Raw genomic sequence first — 19,515 nt, 5'->3', positions numbered from 1 at the left:
GCATACTGACCTACAAGTGTCGGTATGTTAACCCTGTTGGGATCCCGGTATCGGGATTCTGACCGCTGGAACCCCGACTGCCGGCAACCCAAATATACCCAACCCCACCAGTGTAAGGATGGAGAATGCCTTGGAGATGAGTGGTTTGACTCTCCATCACCCGCATCATATTCAGCTGCATTATGATATACATGACCACATCAGTAAAAGTCACAATATTGGTCCTACAGAACTTCTGAAGGAGCAAACAGTGTCAGTGAATGACTCACAATCACAAATACAGTTATAGTATGCCGACATGATGCCTAACCAAAACATGCAATAGAAGTTCAGCCAGGGGACATGTGCGTCCTTCTCCTCTTGCCCCTATTTGGATTATAGTTCCAATGCCAGTACCCGCATAGTTATATTGGAACACTGGTGTTAAAAAGATAACAGGTGCCTATTCATCAACACTAAAATAAAATTTTTAAGAACATTTTCCATAATTAACATTATTTTAGTTTTCATGAACACACTTCGCACAGGAGATATCACTGATATCTCCTTGCTCAGCCCCCCTGCGTTAATTTCCACATTCCCCATATATTAGTATGGGGATATGGAAATTATGGTATTCATCATATTCCGAAAATTATCTAGTTTCGGAATTTGATGGAGTTACTATTCGCCACTGTTAGGTGGCGAATAGCAGGTGACACTTTCCTGCCTCCAGCTGGTGAGGACCCCCGGTGTCTTCCTCCGGCACTCTGGTCCGTCCTCTGGCTCCTGGGGCTGTGCAGACACGTGTTCTCCCAGCAGAACACAATAAAGTTTAGAAAAAAACATTTTTTTTCTAAACTGTACTGTGGGCTGCTGGGAGAACACGTGACAGCACAGCCACCAAAGCCGCTGCAGCAGGCAGGTAAGTGTGGGGATGGGGTGGAGGTGAGCGGGGGGGCAGGGGGTTGGGAGGACACAGACTTACCACCGCTGTAGGCAGTGCTGCGCATGCACTGGATTTATGAATGTAACAGCGCATGCGCAGAATGGATTCCAGCTGCGGTAAGTTAGTGTAGATAGAGATAACAATCTATATCCCGAAAAGCTGTCATCGCAAACATGACAGCTTTTCGAAATAGATAGTTATGGAGAGGAGGAATGATGAATTCCTCTGGTAATTAGGTAGAACTCCATGCGAGTTCTACCTAATTACCTCCAGAGAGTTTTAAGGTATGATGAATAGGCCCCTTAAGCTGCATACACACACAACGATTTTGTTACCAACGATTTTATGAACGATTTTTATGAACGATTATCTGTCAGATTATCTGTCAGATTTTTTAATGTGTAATGAACGATTTTTATGAACTACAAACGATTGTTGCATATTCCCTTAATGAAAATCGTTGAGTTGACAAGTCTGACTGAACTACAAACTACAAACGACTAACTACAAACGTGAATGCGCATGAACGATAATCGTTCATCGTTTGACTCAGAAAGTGAACGGTTTTTGCAAACGATTATCGTTAAACGATATGGTTTAACGATAATCATTAAAAAAATCATTGTGTGTGTATGCAGCTTTAAGCTGTATACACACACAACGATTGAGTTAATGAACGATTTTAGTAAACGATTTTCTACCTTGAAAAAATGAACTAAAATCGTTTACTAAAGTTGTTCATTTACTATGTTCATTTAAATGTAATGAACGATTTTTATGAACTACAAATGATTTTTGCATATCAACTTAATAAAAATCGTTGAGTTGACAAGTCTGACTGAACTACAAACTACAAACGTGAACGCGCATGAACAATAATCGTTCATCGTTTGACTCAGAAAGTGAACGATTTTTTTCAAACGATTATCGTTAAACTATATCGTTTAACGATAATCGTTCAAAAAATCATTGTGTGTGTATGCACCTTAACTAATTGTACATTAACTCATCAGCTCAAAATTTCCTGTATAAAATGGAGCAATATAAAAATCCAAAGTGTTACATGTATTACACACTGATTTTCAATAACATGCAAAGGGGGGATTCAATTTGCACCATGCGTCTTGTGTGCTAGCTATTCAATTAGCCCAATCACAGTCAGTGACCTTAACCTAAAAGAGGGCTTTTGTAATGTGTTTACTGTATGCTGATTTCTGCAGGCAACCCAAGGGTGTGGGATGACTTGGTGACATTCAGATTGTCAACAGGTTCTGAATGTCGACAATCAATAGGTAGACATGCATTTATGTCGACATGATTATAATATTGACCCGTTATTTGTTATTTTAGCCTAAATCTGACCCTAAACCTAACCAACAAAAAAACATATGTCGACATTCTGAAGATGTTGACATTTCAACCATGTTGTATACACAAAAGAGACTGCGCTCTAATGTCTATGCTGGGACACCAGAAATGAACACATCAAATATGAAAAGGAAAAACTTAATGCATAAGGCTAAGTAGCCACACTCATATGGAATAATAGAAATTGATAGTAAACATAAAAATACATACAATAGAGTTGATCAGACTCTCACAAACTGTAGACAATATAAACACTGATAAAGACAATACACACAGATAGTAAAAATGATTAATCAGTCTTGGATTGACTTGTATCTAGTTAATGGATACACTAGAAAGTAGCAGTGGTAATATCCCTGGGGATCCTATCAAACGAATCTATGGCCCTCATTCAGAGCCGTACGCTCTGAGCAGAGCGCACGCTCTGAATGAGGGCCGCCCTCCATGAAAATGGAGCGTCCTCCTGAACGCTCGTATAGCTGTGGGTGACCACCCACAGGCTATACGAGCGTGCAGTTTGATGGCCGCGATGGTCTTGACCATCGCGACCATCGAAACTGCGAGCCGGAGCCTGCGGTTGAGGTTTTCAACCGCAAGCTCCGGAGTGATTTTGGCTCTATCAGAGCCAAAATCACTCCCACTGACATCACTAGTGATGTCAGTGGGCCGGCTTCTGACAGGAGGCGTTCCAGTGGGAACGCCCCCGTCAGGGAGGCACGCCCCCGGCACGCCCACCAAAGTGGGCGTGCTGTCATTCAACATCGACAGCACGCCCCCTTTGATCAGACACAACGAGCGAAGGACTTTCCTTCGCTCATCGCGTCTGGCGCATGCGCACGACGGAGCTCCCTCCGTCGTGCGCATGCTCAGTGCAGAACATCGACCCACTTGCGAGCGGACAGCCGCTCGCGAGTGGGTCTGAATCAGGCCCTATGTAACAACATTCCTTTATGTAAAGGATAAATGCAGAAGTGGTTACATAGACCTGACATGTGGTGATTAATATATGGCATATAACGGATGCCGGGAGAAAGGAGGGAAACGGTTATGTCACCATCCACGCCGCTGCCATCCTGAGACGGCTATCAGCCGGCGCACCGCATGCAAGTGAATACCACCGCCAACGGCTCTCTCTTTGCAGCGTTCTGGCCACTGACCAGCTTACGGAGACACAGCTGCTCATTCCAGAAACGGCTAACAGCCGGTGCTTCACATCGCAAGTGAGTCTCACTACTAGCACCTCTTTTCCTTGCAGTGGGCAAGCTATTGACAAGGTACATCTAGGAGAGGGGACGTCAGTCATATTTTTCTGACATAACCCTTGCACTGATTTGTTTACGGGACTCTTTTTCAGTATATAGAGAGCAGGTATATGTAACCCAGTACTCGGTGAAATCTATAAACCACCTTTGACTTAACATCTGATGTAACATCTACAATCCCTTTTTTTTTCTTCATCCGTTTGTACTGAACAAAATACGAGACACTTACTACACAGTTTAACAACTGAGTGACCATTTCCCTCCTTTCTCCTGGCAACCGTCATATGCCATATATTAATCACCACTGTGAATGTCAGGTCTATGTAACCACTTCTGCATTTATCCTTCACATGAAGGAATGTTGTTACATAGATTCGTTTGAAAGGATCCCCAGGGATATTACCACTGCTACTTTCTAGTGTATCCATTAACTAGATACAAGTCAATCCAAGACTGATTAATCATTTTTACTATCTGTCTGTATTGTCTTTATCAGTGTTTATATTGTCTACAGTTTTATGACAGTCTGATCAACGCTATTGTATGTATTTTTATGTTTACTATCAATTTCTATTATTCCATATGAGTGTGGCTAATAAGCCTTATGCATTAAGTTTTTCCTTTTCATATTTGATGTGTTGATTACTGGTGTCCCAGCATAGACATTAGAGCGCAGTCTCTTTTGTGTATATTTCTGTTTTTATAAGGTTGACATAATCTTATTTGACTGCTGTACTATTGTCTGATCCCTCTGCCTTATTGGCGTTGGGTTTATACTTTTCTTATTTCAACCATGTTGACCTAAATGCATTTCTTCACATTGATTGTTGCCCTAATGACCACTCTGATTGTCAACATTCAGAACCTGTGGCCATTCTGGTGTCAACATTCTCAAAGTGGGGGCGTGATGGCGGCGTAAGTGGGTGGTGCGAGGGCATGGTAGCAATTGCTGTGGGGCCGATTGTGTCTTCACAACCCTGTCCCCTGCTTTACAATGCCAATTTTACCGGCATTTTAAAGCAGTGGGCAGGGCTATGATGGTGCAGTTCAGCACGAATCGCGTCATTGCCCCCCCAGACCGCCCACTTTCTCTCAATAAGTGGATTTGACAGGGCTTGCATGGGGGGCAGCAGCCAACCCGGGAGAGTTGCCTGCTCTTGCAGGGAGCCGGTAGTGCCATCCGATTTTCGGCAGTCTCACGGCCGAATCGGGAGAGTAGGCAACCATGTATTATAAACAATTTTTTTTTTATTGTGAATAAGTGATTTACCAGCCACAATAACAGGCTGGTAGATATATGAACTTATAATGACACTCATCTGTCCTTCCAGTGTTTTAAATGGCCCAGAGTGCAGGTTGATGATATTAAAGAGAAGCAGCCAACAGTTTCTTCTTACATGTTAAGCTGCAGCTGGTCCATATTAGAGTTGATGAGGGGCGTATCTACCCCTTGGCCAGGATGGCAATTGCCAGGGGCACCAGCCTAGGAAGGGGGCACTATTTTCTGGGCACCCAATAGATCCTTCTCTGAAGCCAGGTTTCTGTCTATACTATATGATTAATACTACCCCTAATGTTCATTTGCATTTCCTATTAACTTTTCCTACATATTAGATAGCTACTTGTGTTTGCTATCTAATACCCCTTTTCCACCTAAATTCCGGGTCTGACCCGGAGTTGGAACAAAGTTCCTATCCGGATCAGACCCGGAATTTTGCCGGCGCTGACTCGGGATATTCCCGAGTCAGTGCCGCTCACACCGCAGTCGGGTCTGCATAGACCCGGGTTTTGCGGAGTGAAAGTGGACGCTTGGAGATGACGTCATCTCCAAGCGCCACTGAAGCCGGACCAATCGGCCGGCTAGCAGCGCACTCCAGGTCTTCGTGACCCGGAGTGCGCTGTTCCCATAGTAGGGTTTCACGGGCTACCCCCGTGTTAAACCCTGCTAGTTACCTGGGTTGGATTGCCGGGTCACTCGACCCGGCGATCCAACCCTCTGCCGTTTTACACCAGGGAGCTGCCCGGGTTAACCCTTGAAAAACCCGGGTTTTAGCTCCGGTGTAAAAGGGGTACAACAGAGTGAGTGCTCAACCCTGATCTTTGTGGCAGAGGGAATCCTTAAGACCCTTGCCCCCTAAGGGGCCTTTTGGCTCTGGCAGTCTAGGATGTCAAGGAGTCCCACCTAGCTTTGCTGAAGGAGTATTTGAGGATTCCCTTTATTCCTCAATGAGGCCTTCTAATTCTGAGGGGATGGAGAGAAACTGGGTCCTTCTTCTTTTGGAGAGGATCTAAAGTCCCATACATGCAGCACAGTTTTGCTTTGTAGTGGGTGATTAGAGCATGCTCCTCGGGCTTCAATAATTCAAAATTAGGACCCTTGATGTTCTGGAGATTGTGGTTTAGTACTATACCACTGTCTACCGCTATGGTTTCTGTATTGAGTGAAAGATTTTTTCACAGTACCAAGCAAAACCTATAGGGTGCAGCAGTGCATCTTTATGCATTCAGTAACACAGAGGTGGCCAGGAGTGACACATAGGATGCCTGGAGTGACACAGGGGGAGTCAGCAGTGACACAGGGGATGTCTGGAGTGACACAGGGGGAGCCTACAGTGACATGGGGGGCCAGTCTCTTACTTTGCCAGGGGTGCTCAGACCCCTTGATACACCCGTGGGTGGGAGAAAGAAATAATCTCAATAGTACCCAGAGGAAACTTATTGTCCATTGTTGCAGTTCCTTATGTCAGTATTTGCTCTATCATTTTGTATATTTTGAGGTTGCCACCAATTCATTTTGTTCCCTTACACATTTCCACCCACTTTTACAGGCCCTTAAATAAATGTGTTGATGTGGCTTTTACAAAAGAGTTGTGTGTGAACCGTCCTTGAGTAGGTCCGTGTGGATCCAATTGGTCTCCCATGTCAGCTCCTGGTGAAAGATTGCATAATCCACATCCACTCAGGACAAGAGGAGAAGATTTGGGTGGAGGCACTGTGTCACTGAAAAACAAGTTAGTGTGGAGATAAACATACTGTACATAATCACAACACTCTTTCCGGAGTTAATAAAAGGAGTGTTACACTTAAACATGTGCCAACTGCGTGTGGCATTAACCCTGCGTGTGACTCAGAATCAGGTCCCAGAGATCACAGAACTTTTAGATAAGAAGTCAGATATTATCTGTATGATGACAGACAATAAAAACAAATCTGTGATTAGTCACCAACATCAGGCAATGGTAATTTGGAATGAGAGGCATGGCTATGGTATGTCAGGTACCTGTAGCATAGTGGGTGGGGCTGTGCACCATGTGAAACATTGCATTAAATAAAATCCAAGTTTTGTGCTTTAATTGCAACCTTTGCACTTAATGATGTAAATAGTGATATAAGAAGATATGCTGTGTGATCCTAGTAGCACACACATTGTTCCAGACATTATTTTTACTGCAAACCCATTGGCTCTTAAAGTAAATTTTCAAACTTATAATTCATTACTTGACTGCAGATTTAAGTAAAAAAACAAACAAGCAAAAAAAAGTAAAAATAACTGCAAATGCTGCTTCCATATGTATTGAACCCCTGCAGACTAGTATTTGGTACAACCAACTTTTACTGCAATAACACCTTTAAGTCTGCTGGGTAAGTCTCTACCAGGTTAGCCTAGGGCCAGTGGTAGATTTTTTTTCTTCTTTCAGCTGGCTCGGGTGCTGATCGCTATCTCAGAGATCCAAGCCAGCCAGGAGGAGATGTCAAGAGACTGCAGCAGCAGAAAACAGAGCCGGTGCTTAGTCTCAGACAGTCAGGAAGTGATTTTCAATACAAAATACTGTTACTTACACATAAGGCCATCAACCGAATTACACCAACATACATCTCTTCACTCATCTCAAAATATCTCCCAACCCGACCTCTCCGCTCAGCACAAGATCTGCGTCTCTCATCCCCGCGCATAACTTGCTCCCATTTACGGTTACAGGACTTTCTTCGGGCTGCACCCACTCTATGGAATGCCTTACCACGCACAATAAGACTTACCTCTAGTCTTCAATCCTTCATCCTTCAAGCGTTCCCTGAAAACTAACCTCTCCAGACAAGCTTATCAGATTCCAGAACTGACCACATAACCTTCATAGCTTCCATGTCTTATTACATCCCCTCTCACAGTCCACACATAACCTCACATATTGTCTTTCTTTCACATACTCCTGACATTTGGCTGACATTCCTGTGTGACTGGATCATGCAGCCCACCAAGAAACTCTGCATTCTGGCCGGACCAAATTGCAATATATATAGCACCTATCCTTGTGTATCAATGCCTATTTCCCTATAGATAGTAAGCTTGCAAGCAGGGCCCTCTTCTCTCTACGTCTGTCTGTTATTACCCTGTTTTGTTCTATAAATGTTTCCAATTGTAAAGTGCAACGGGAATATGCTGCGCTATATAAGCAACTGTTAATAAAATAAAATAAATAATAAATTTTACTTTCACTTTCTGTCTGAGGTTACGGTAGGGATGGACATTGGAAGCACACCATCAAATGATGGCTGGGCTTCCATCATCAAAACGTTCAATGCAATGGTAACTTACCATAGCATCAAAAGAATTATGGATAAACACTATTTATATGATATGCGCATGCTCAAAAAACTCAGATCGGTGGTGGGGCCCTGAATAGTTAATGCAGCACTTCAGTTCTGAACCTTTCACTAATCTGCAGCAGTACTGCTCATTGCTGCAGCGATCTCAATAATACAAACGGTCTCACAACACACGGCAGCCAGGAAGGAGCCAGGGGTGGTGCAGCTCTAAGGAATTAAAGAAACAGTCAGCCATCAGAACAAAATCAAATCATTACCATTCGATGGTGGCAAACATCAGAATGCCACCATCGAATAGTAAAACACTAACATCGAAAGAAAAACTTTGATGGTTAGCAACATCGACCATCGATGTCCATCCCTAGCATGAGGCTGAGCAGCTGCAGAGGAAGCCAGGTAACACATGCAGAGCTGCAGCATCCTGTCCAGCCACACAGGATAAATGTAAGAGCTGGATGAGGGGGAGGCAGACACATATGGGGAGTGGGGGCTCAGGGGGCTGATGACACTGCTATGGGGGGAGGGGGAGGCAGATATATATGGGGAGTGGGGGCCCAGGGGACTAATTACACTGTTATGGGGGAGGCAGAGACATGGTGGTGTGAAAGCTTAGGGCTCATGATATTGCTATTGGGGGAGGGCAAGAGGTAGAGACACATGGGGAGTTAGGGCTCAGGGTACTATTGACACTGCTATGGGGGGGGAGACATATTAGGAGTGGGGGCCCAGGGGGATATGACACTGATATGGGTGAACTCCATCATCCACACTGATAAGCAGAGACCCAGATGCAACCATGGGCTACCATTCTATTGAGATGTGCTGCAACAGCTTACATGGGTGCCCTACAAACTTTTATGTAGTGGGTGGGGTGTGGTGGAGCAGCCTGTATGATCAGTGATGGGTGAGGGGTGCTGACTGTGCTGTGATTTGTGCTGTTCTGAGTGAAGGGTGCTGTGCTGGAAGAGGGGAACTGGGTGAGGGCTGCTGTGCAGGCTGAGGGGTGATGGGTGCTGTGCTGGGTGAGGGGTGCTGTACTGTAATCTGTGTTGTGAGTGGTGCTGGGAGAGAGGTGTTGGGTGAGGGGTGCTGTACTGGGTGAGGGGTGTAAGGTGCTGTGCTATAATCTGTGCTGTGAGGGGTGCTGTGCTGGGAGAGGAGTGTTGGGTGAGGGGTGCTGTGCTGTGAGACGGGTGCTGTACTGGAATCTGTGCTGTGAGGGGTCATGTGCTGGGAGGGGGAAGCTTGGTGAGGGGTGCTGTGCTCAGTGAGGGGTGTTGGGTGAAGGATAATGGATACTGTGCTGTGATCTGTGCTGGGTGAGGGATGCTGTGCTGAGAGAGGGGTGTTGGGTGAGGGGTAATGGGTGTTGTGATATGTGCTCTGCTGGGTGAAGGGTGCTGTGCTGGGAGAGGGGTGCTGTGCTGTAATTTGTGCTGTGAAGGTAACTGTGCTGGGAGAGGGATGCTGTGCTGAGTGAGGGATGCTGTGCTGGGTAACAAGTGCTGTGGTGTGATGGGTGCTGTGCAATGAGTGGAGAGAAGTGCTGTGAAGAGAGAGCCTGGGGTGCTGTGATGTGAGGGGAGAATGTTCCCTAAAGAATGCCTTTTGAGATGGTGGACATTCCTCTACAACCTGTCCCTTTTTTCTTTAGTTACAACAGTGTGCTGTGAGGGGAGAGGGGTGCTGTGAGGGAAGAGCCTGGGACCAGTCAAAATCTTGCCTAGGGCACCAAATTGGTTAGGGCTGGCTCTGTACTGGGCGGTATGATGCAACTTCCATTTTGTCACAAGTTATCCAACAATGCTCTATGGTATATCCAAGCACTTGGATCATGGGCCCTCATTCAGAGCCGTACGCTCTGAGCAGAGCGCACGCTCTGAATGAGGGCCGTCCTCCATAATTATGGAGCGTCCTCCTGGACGCTCGTATAGCTGTGGGTCACCACCCACAGCCTATACGAGCGTGCAGTTTGATGGCCGCGATGGTCTTGACCATCGCGACCATCGCCACTGCGAGCCGGAGCCTGTGGTTGAGTTTTTCAACCGCAAGGCCCAGAGTGATTTTGGCTCTATCAGAGCCAAAATCACTCCCACTGACATCACTAGTGATGTCAGTGGGCCGGCTTCTGACGGTAGGCGTTCCCTTGGGAACGCCCCCGTCAGGGAGGCACGCCCCCGGCACGCCCACCAAAGGGGGCGTGCTGTCAATCAACATCGACAGCACGCCCCCTTTGATCAGACACAACGAGCGAAGGAAAGTCCTTCGCTCGTCGCATCTGGCGCATGCGCACGACGGAGCTCCCGCCGTCGTGCGCATGCGCAGTGCACAACATCGACCCACTTGCGAGCGGACAGCCGCTTGCGAGTGGGTCTGAATCAGGCCCATAGTTTGCAGACTTTTCTTATCTTGTGCATGCCTTTAAATTTATCTTTCATTTTCATAGAATGCTCTTTGGTTTTAATTTTCATATTTCCATCAGATTCACAGTATAAGGCATCCCATTATAATGTCGGGATCTTTTATCCATAAAAGCTGACAATTTTTTAACCACTTGCCTGGTGTGGTTGCATGAGATGTGACCATCCCAATCTGGACTTTCCCCAACATGGCCTCATTTGATGCAACCGTGTCAGGGGAGCCTGCCGGCAGCTGCTGGAAGTTAATCTTACAACAGCTGCTGTGTCCAGCCAGCACGGTTGAGGGCTCTGACAGGTGTGGGTACTGGAGGAAGGTATGGCCAAACTCGGGAGGCGTGGTTAAGTCCCCTCTCAAAATTAAAAAAAAAACGACAAAACTCTCATTACAGGTGGGCAGCTCCAATGTGATCACCCCCATCTGTAACACATCTCCTCCATCTTCTCACTACCGCTGTCCACGCCTGTATTGCAGTAGTTGTTTTGATACAGTAGGGGAGCGCCTAACTGGCTGCCAGTCCATGAGCCATGATTGGCTCACGGCCAGTGCCAAATTCAAAATGCCACAAAAGACTCTAGGGGAAGGGAGTGGTGTGGTGTGCTGTGAAGGTAGGTGTGGTGTGCTATGAGGAGGTGTGCTATGCTCTGAGGGGAGGTGTGCTATGAAAAGGTGTGCTATGAGGGAAGGTGCACTGTGAGGTGTGCTGTTGGGGAAAGGGTGATGTGAGGTGAAGTTTAAGGGGTGCTGTGCTGTAATGGGTGAGGGGTGCTGTGCTGTGAGGGGAGCTGAGAGGTACTGTAATGGGTGAGGGGTACTGTGCTGGGGAGCTGAAAGGGGTGATGTGATGGGAGAGGGGTGCTATACTGTGAGGGTTGGTGTGAGGGAAACAGAGGGGTACGATAATGGGCAAGGAGTGCTGTGCTGTGAGGGGAGCTGAGACGAGTGCTGTGATGGGAGAGGGGTGCTTTAATGGGTGACAGGTGGTGTTAGAGGAGCTGAGAGGGGTGCTGTGATGGGTGAGGAGTGTTGTGCTGTGAGGGGAGAGAAGTACTGTGATGTAATGGGTGATTGTTGCTATGTTGTGATGGAGACGGGTGCTGTAATGGAAGAGGGGTGCTGTAATGGATGACAGGTGCTGTCAAAGGAGCTGAGAGGGGTGCTGTGATGGGTGCTATGAGGGGAGCTGAGAGGGGTGCTGTGAGGGAGGAGGAGTGCTGTGCTGTGAGAGGAGAGGGGTGATGTACTGTCATGGGTTAGGGGTGCTGTGTTGTCAGGGGAGAAGGGTGTTGTGCTGTTATAGGTGAGTACTGTGAGGGGAGTTGATGGGTGCTGTGATGAGTGAGGGGTGATGTGCTGTAATGGTTGAGGGGTGTTATGATTCGAGGAGAGAGGGGTGTTGGGATTGGAGAGGGATGCTGTAATGGGTGACAGGTGCTGTCAAAAGAGCTGAGTGGGGTGTTGTGCTGTAATTGGTGAGGGGAGCTGAGAAGGGTGCTGTGATGGGTGAGGAGTGCTGAGAGGGGAGAGGGGTGCTGTGCTGTAATGGGTGAGAGCTGCTATGCTGTGAGGAGAGAGGGGTGTTGTGATGGGAGAGGGGTATTCTGCTGTAATAGATGAGGGGTGCTGTGATGGTTGGAGGAGTGCTGTGCTGTCAGGGAAGAGGGGTGATGTGCTGTAATGGGTGAGGGGTGCTATGCTGTGAGGGGAGAGGGGTGCTGTGCTGAGAGGAGTTCTGTGATGAGAGAGGAGAAGAGAGGGAGGAAAGATGACCTCCCAAAGAAAAGGAAGAGCCAGCCATGGAAGAAGAGGAGGCTCCGCTGGCAAGGGCAGGTCAGCCGCAAAAGAAGCAAACTGAGGCCCAGAGAGTGATGCTAGTGGGGGAAGTAAAAAAGCTCTCCTCAGCATTCTCTCCCAGCGTAACAGGTAGACCCTCTCTGAGGCCACTTCTAATTAACCCCTCCTTAGATCACCAGGGTAATTGGGCAATAGGCCCTTGGGTTTAGTCAAGCCTCAGGTCTGATGCACTATATTTATCAATCTGGCAAAGAGATAAGTCTAAAAGCCAAAGGTCTGTGGTATTAATTCTGCAGCAATACAAATTTTAGTTACCGTAAATATTTCACTTTTATTTATTTATATACAGTAACAGCCAAGAACACAAACATATCCTTCTTATCCAGGAGTATTCACAACTATCAAACTTGAAGCTGCCCTATCATAAACAGCCGTGATAACAGTAATGTTGCACATAAAAAAGAAATAAAAGTACTCTAAAGTTCTATCACATAAAGCACAATTTCTCCAGGTTGTTAAACCAGATATTTCAGGTTTCAATATTGTTAAATATATATCACCAGTATCTTGGAATACCTTCTGGTATATATTAAAGCCTGGAGATCCACTGAATAATATTACTATTATTAGAATGTTAATAATTTGTGTTCTTGGTATAATATGAAATATATTTATCAGCATTGTAGAGTTCTTGATTGACTGTTGTAAGTTTAATATGTGATATATTGGTATTTGCTTGCACCACAAATATTTTAGGTTCATAGTTTATGTCATTATACATCATATATCTCTGGAAAGTTAAACACGCTAATGAAAAAACTGTAGCTGGACATGTTAGCAACAATTGTGGTCTTTTACCTACTAACAGAGGGGAGAAAGGGTTGGTTTCATATATTTGCACCTTAGCAGCAATGTCATATAATAGGCATGTTGTTTCAGCCAACCAGACTAGAGCAGCTGTGAGTACTGTATCTTGGCACTGTGAAGCTATTGGCTCCTCTCTGGGGAGTGGAGGGTGTTCAGTTATTAATGATCGCTGAGCAGGCAGCACCATGTCAGTGTGACAACTGATAGGGTGAATGATGCAGAACTAACCACCAGCACCACAGAAAGGAGGAGAAGAGGAAGCGACTACACAAGCAGCGTCTCTGTATTGGATTGTCAGCATCAGCCACAGAGAAACAAAGCACTGGCATCTATGAGGGATCTCAGCAAGCAGCAGGCAGCTCTGTTCACGTTGTAGGATATGTGCATGTGCAGACAACTAGAAATGCGTCTATTTACACCAGGGCTTCACTGTGTATGTACTGCAGTCTAAGCTGAGGGATGTACAGAGGATGCACATTGTTCTTGGAGGGTGAGTGTCAATGATATATTGTTACCACAAATCCTCTTTTACTATATTCTTCATGTGTGTTTGCAAAAAAAGACAAATACCCATATACAGGGTTTCTTTTTCTTTACAAAACTGTGTTTCCTTTACCATACTTAAGTCCAGGAGGTGAAGATGAAAAATTCCAATTGATGTTTCATCTCTGCTACAGAAGCATTAGAACAATGTACAAGGGGGTGTTTAGCCATGTTCAGTGTATTCAAGAATGTAAAGGCTGAGATCTCGCTGCCTGAATGAGCATATCACACACACAGCTATTGGATTTCTGCCAGGCTACATCTTAGGGATTGTGCTAAATGACTTCCCTTAAAACATATACTCTTGCCGGTCTGGAGAGTCAGTGTGAGGAGCTGTGCAGCTAATGCAGCTCTGATTGACGCATGTTAAATGAAAAAAATGATTTATATTAGCCAGAGAAGTACTAATCTCCTAGAGCAATTATCAGGCTCACTCCAGGGAAGCTTTTAAGGATAGTTTTAGTCTTTTCTATAGCAATTGCTTTGTTGTCCTTTTCAACCCAAATGTCATTACTTGGTGAGCTTACTTTAACATATAGTTTTAACCATAAAAGATGTGGAGTACAAACTTGAAGCTAATGGTTAATGAGCATGTAGTCTGTTCCCCTTCAACACTTGGGATTGGGCAAGGCAACAGAGAAGCCTCAAGTCAGAAGCCCCTTTGGGAGAGGCAGCATGCTTAGAGATATGGTTTAGTTGAAAGGAAATACACATATTAGTCTAGCATGGCAAGCACACATTCCCAGAATAGCATCAGTGTCTGCTATTAGGGGTGTACTGTTAATATAATTTATTGCTGGGACATTGGCCAAGAGCTGCAGAAGAGATTTGGAATTATTTTCCGCTGTCTTATTTATCAATAAATGCTGAACAGGATTTGTTTCTTATATGACTTGTTTGTGAAGCCTTATTTCACAGGGCACAAAGTACAGTGTGTTTGATTCTTCCATTGTCCTATTGACTGAGTCAGATACAACCTGCTGCTGGGCTCTTAGAGTTTGCTTCTATAACTGCCCATTAAGAGTTATTACTAGCATAAGCTTGCTAAGTAATGTAATATATAAAAAGAAGTGTCACCCACGCATAGTTACCGTACTACAAATACGTCAATGTGCAGATGTATACTGTGTGCATGGACAGACCTCTAACAATGCAGATGATGTTGGCAACTAATAATATGTCAATGCACAAAATTTCCAGCTCGTCTCTTAATCATAAAGGACCCTGCCGTGAGCTGCTACATAGACAAGCTTTATGATTTCAGGAGTACAGGTTTTAAATATGAAAGCGAGAAGACATTACTATATGATACAAAAAATAGCAAGCCTTTCATTTTCCTCTGCTGATTTTGCTAACACTCATATAATAAATGATGTCAGCTAAACCTACAAATGCTATTACATGTTCCCTATGTATCTCTTCTATGTGAATGACATATTAAAAAATGTGCAATACCAGAGTGGGTTAAGTTTAGCTACAGATCCTAATAAACTGATTTTTTGCACATTAAGGCAATTCTAGTTTCCTATATTCAATCTTATATATGGTATAAAATAAATTATATTTTTACTGGATATATTATATAATAACATTCTCTTATATAGCAGTTTCTTATCTCCTTTACATAGATACAAGACACCACCTGCTACCTATATACAGTACATAACGCAGATGAATATTTATAGCAATGACTTGAGCGTATATATATATATATATATATATATATATATATATATATATTGAACACAATAACAAAACCCATGGTTTAGATGATTGCCAAAAGAAAATGGAGTGTTTGAACCATTATACCAGACCTCAAAATGTGCTTTAAATGACTTCAGCTTTCTATGACTGGTAAAGTAAAGAAGTGATGTATGTTAATTTATTGATTGAGCAAGAACTGGATGACACAATGTAATCAGAAACTGGGCATGTGCCAGGAAATGCATGGAATGCTAAATAAGAATAATGCTACCTAGATAATTCCAGACAGAAGGAAACACATTATGGTTTTGGCAGGATATCAATGATCGAAGAATAAATATAGAAAATGTAGATCATGTTTACTATCAACAGATTAAGATCAGTTTGTAAAGGTATAAAGAATAGCATGAACTTGGTAACATTGCATTAAATAGATTTTTTTCTGACCAGCACCAGTCATATTCTATTGTATAAATGATATATACACAGTACATTTATTTTACTAATCATACAGTATGTACAATGCCTGATGACTCAATTTCCCCATTTCAAGTTAGTACAGTATAATGTACTTTAACATTCACTGAAATATATATGCAAACAAAACCTTAAAGCACTATCATTGAAAAGCCCAGTGTGAATACATTGCAATGAGTTTTCAGTCTTCAATTTGTTAAAAATATAACATGCAATATATATTTTCGTAAGTATATGTGCCATAGACTGTCCTTTTCATCCTAGTATAGCATATTCCTGATGTTTTTTATAGTGAAAATCGCATGCCAGTCATCCATTGTTATGTACTATGCAAGAAAACAAGACATAATCCAAATTTCTACAGTCAACAAAGGTTTGCTTTGTCATAGAGTTCAAGTCTCTGAAGAGGCACGCACACTTGAATGTAACTAAATATTGCATGTTTCAATAGCAATGGTGCTTACTGATTCCACTGCTCACATGAGTGGTCATTTGCCTTTAGATGACATCACACTACTTACATAAAAGACAGAATAGGATTTACATTATTATGAATATTCATGACTTTTAAATATCCCTGAAACAAATTTAAATTAGAGCTTGGTGTGATCTAAATGCAAAACAATCTTCTGTTTTCAATCTACAAATGGATTAGACAAACTCAGAAAAACCCATGTAATTATATTAGTGTGAGCAGCATCCTAGCAACCACCAAATACAAAAATACCCTTCTTGTTCGATCTTTTTTTATTTGAATACCACTTCATATTCTAATTGGTCAACATTACATTTGTTATGCACCTCTTCACTGAAATAGCCAATTAAAATAAATCCATATATCTTTGCACACAGCTAAAAGTCTGATGAATATGCAGTTCAATTCCTTGACAGTTGCTCCTGCTAGATGTTAGGTCTCTGGCTCCTTTAGGTCAAAGGAGGTATTTTAAAGGTCAAGAGTAGACATCTAAGAAACACCATCACATTTCTTCTACAATCCAGATTCCCCAAAAATACAATACAGCTTTTGCTGTATGTTTGCAATTTTAATTGGAGACTGCTGTCTGTATTTGAGTTCATTTTTTAGACTGGTAATTGTGAGTTGACAAACAGAAATGTCAGTATACATTTAAATTATGGAAATAAAGCCGACAAAAAAAAATATTCATTATAAAGAGAGAGGTAACATTGGCCGTGAATCCTTGCCTTACATAGGAATCATTTTTGCTTTGAGAGCTTACTGCCATTTACTGTACATTTCTTAGTGTAAATATCTTTAATTTTAATTAAAGACGTTATATTCAGGAATTTGTGAGCTGAATAATATGAAATTGCAAACTTGAAATTCTCTTTGAGTAGTGTTTTAAAATAAACAAAAGAACTAGAATATGCACCTTGTTTAAGAATGTCAAGAAAAAAGTGATCCATTAACTAAACATAGTTGTTTAACGCCCCTCTGAAAAAATATACAAAAAATTGTTACATATACATTTATCAACTTAGAGGGGTATTAATATAATATACAGTATTAGTACTGTATGTCTTTATTAGTAGCACAACTGTGACGGTTCTTAAAAATAAATAATATACTGCAATGGTAATATAAAACACCTAGTTGTTCCAGGACCAGTTTGTTTAACAGTATAGATATAGAACACCTTGGTAATACTAAGTAGTATATCCTTATATTCATACATTATATCCCACATATAAATAATTTTCTATAGTCCTTAGCTTGAGGTGGTGTCTATAGACATCACGGTACTGACTACAATAGGTACATAAAATATATCATTATATTAGTTTTGACAGTTGTGAAACATTGTTTGCCTAGTGGAAATATATAATTCAACTTTAACAGTATAGCTTATAATACAATGCAAAAGCATAATTCTACTAGAATAGATTTGCTAGTACTAACATTTATTAATAACATTTTCTAATCCTAACCTATTAAATAGTTCAAACTCAGAAACTAATTAAACATATCAAAACAACATGGTGTTTTCCTTGCATTTAGGTGTTTTACCTTCATTGTGAAACACAATGAGTCAGGTGAAAAATGGATGCTACTCCACAGCACACTCCCAATCCAACAATGCTGGGAAAAGATTCTGCTAGCTCCAAGTGGGAAAATGTAGGTGGGGCTTAGTTAGAGACAGACAGAATCTTGGGCAAGTGCTAAAGCAGTCCTCGTCTTTGAAAAGAAACATGTAAAACAGGGGCGTTTCTATAATGGGTGCAGTGTGTGCCGTGCACATGGGCCCCTGGGTCCAGGAAGGCCCACACTGCACATCCTGCATCCATAGTCTTATACTTGCTTGTCCGTAGTGCTGCTGTCCCTGGGAAAATGGCGCGGGCACCATTTTCCCGGAGACCCGTTCATGCGCAGTAGATTGTGGCACTGAGCCAGAGTCTACTACACCGCGGGGCCACTGGAGAGAGGAGGGGGCCTGCACTGAGTCTGCACACGGGCCCTCATCTCTCTTAAAACACCCCTGATGTAAAATGACACCTGAACCATTTATTGCCATGCTTGCAGGTTCTGAAAGTTCACAGGGGTACCTTGTAAATTGCTTAGCGGTGGTCCTGCTGTACTGATTGACTGCAATTGTGATTGCTTCTGTGAAAGGTTATAAATATCTGGAGAACGCTCCAACTCTAGTCCATACATTATGATTTAATGCAGTTCAATTTCTCATATTTCTGACATGTAATGTGCTGGTCATAAAGTTGGATTTAGGACTGACATAAGAATTAGGTATTTCAGTAATACCAACACATGATCAGAAGGAATTTCTAAACAGGTTAAAATGAAAAAGTCCCAAACATTTAGCTTGTTGGTACAAATTAACATATAACTAACAAAGTCTTAATAATCAAGTTATTAAGGACAAACTCAATAATATATTCAAAAACATGAGACAATTCAACAAAAACTAAATCAACAAAGGTTTGTCAGTATTTACTTAGAATTATTTAATTACAAATTATTTAATATAGTATGATAGCAATTTTATATTGGAGTCATATCTGACTATTAGGGGTATTATTACTAAGGTCGATTATAAAGGTCGATTTTAATCGAGTTAAAATCGATCAAAATCAATTAACGTTGATATTGTGTTTCTAAAGCTAAATCACACATTTACTAATACTTAAAAAAACTAAATCAAAAATTGTCTGTTAGTAAATGTATGATTAAGCCCCAGAAACCTAACATTGATTTCAAATCGATTAAAATCGACCTTTAGTAAATATACCCCTTAGTGCCTGTGTTACCATTAGCCAGCTTTAAGCAGCTACCTAAGGCTCTAGCATCTTGTGGGCACCGCTGGGGCCATCTGGTACTAAAATGAAGGCTGTTTCTGAAATAGACATCCTTATTCTACTCAATGCTGGCAGTAGCATACAGCTGTTGGGCAGTATTGCCGAGAGCAGAGCATTGACCAGCTGCCCCTGTGATCTGTGTATTATTATTTTCTTTTATAGAAATAGACATTGAAATAATAAATATATTATAAAAAGTCGAGTGTGCATGTTAAAGTTGGA

The 19,515-nt window shown here is 42.7% G+C and overlaps 2 protein-coding genes across 3 annotated transcripts in view; one reads left to right on the top strand and one right to left on the bottom strand.

Annotated features, from left to right (window-relative positions):
• The window catches only part of IMMP2L (inner mitochondrial membrane peptidase subunit 2), a 1,207,428-nt gene that overhangs the window by 609,891 nt on the left and 578,022 nt on the right, over nt 1–19,515 (bottom strand). The gene's annotated exons all lie outside the window — the stretch shown is intronic.
• LRRN3 (leucine rich repeat neuronal 3) overlaps nt 13,449–19,515 on the top strand; it is a 63,912-nt gene continuing 57,845 nt past the window's right edge. Inside the window, exon 1 of the mRNA XM_088456382.1 lies at nt 13,449–13,732. The gene's annotated coding sequence lies outside the window, so the exon portion shown is untranslated. The remainder of the gene's footprint in view (nt 13,733–19,515) is intronic.

Source organism: Taudactylus pleione, unplaced genomic scaffold, assembly GCF_031769625.1.
Source record: "Taudactylus pleione unplaced genomic scaffold, aTauple2 ptg000041l, whole genome shotgun sequence".
In the NCBI taxonomy this organism is placed as follows: Eukaryota; Metazoa; Chordata; class Amphibia; order Anura; family Myobatrachidae; genus Taudactylus; species Taudactylus pleione.
This window is presented reverse-complemented; position numbering and strand designations above follow the sequence as displayed.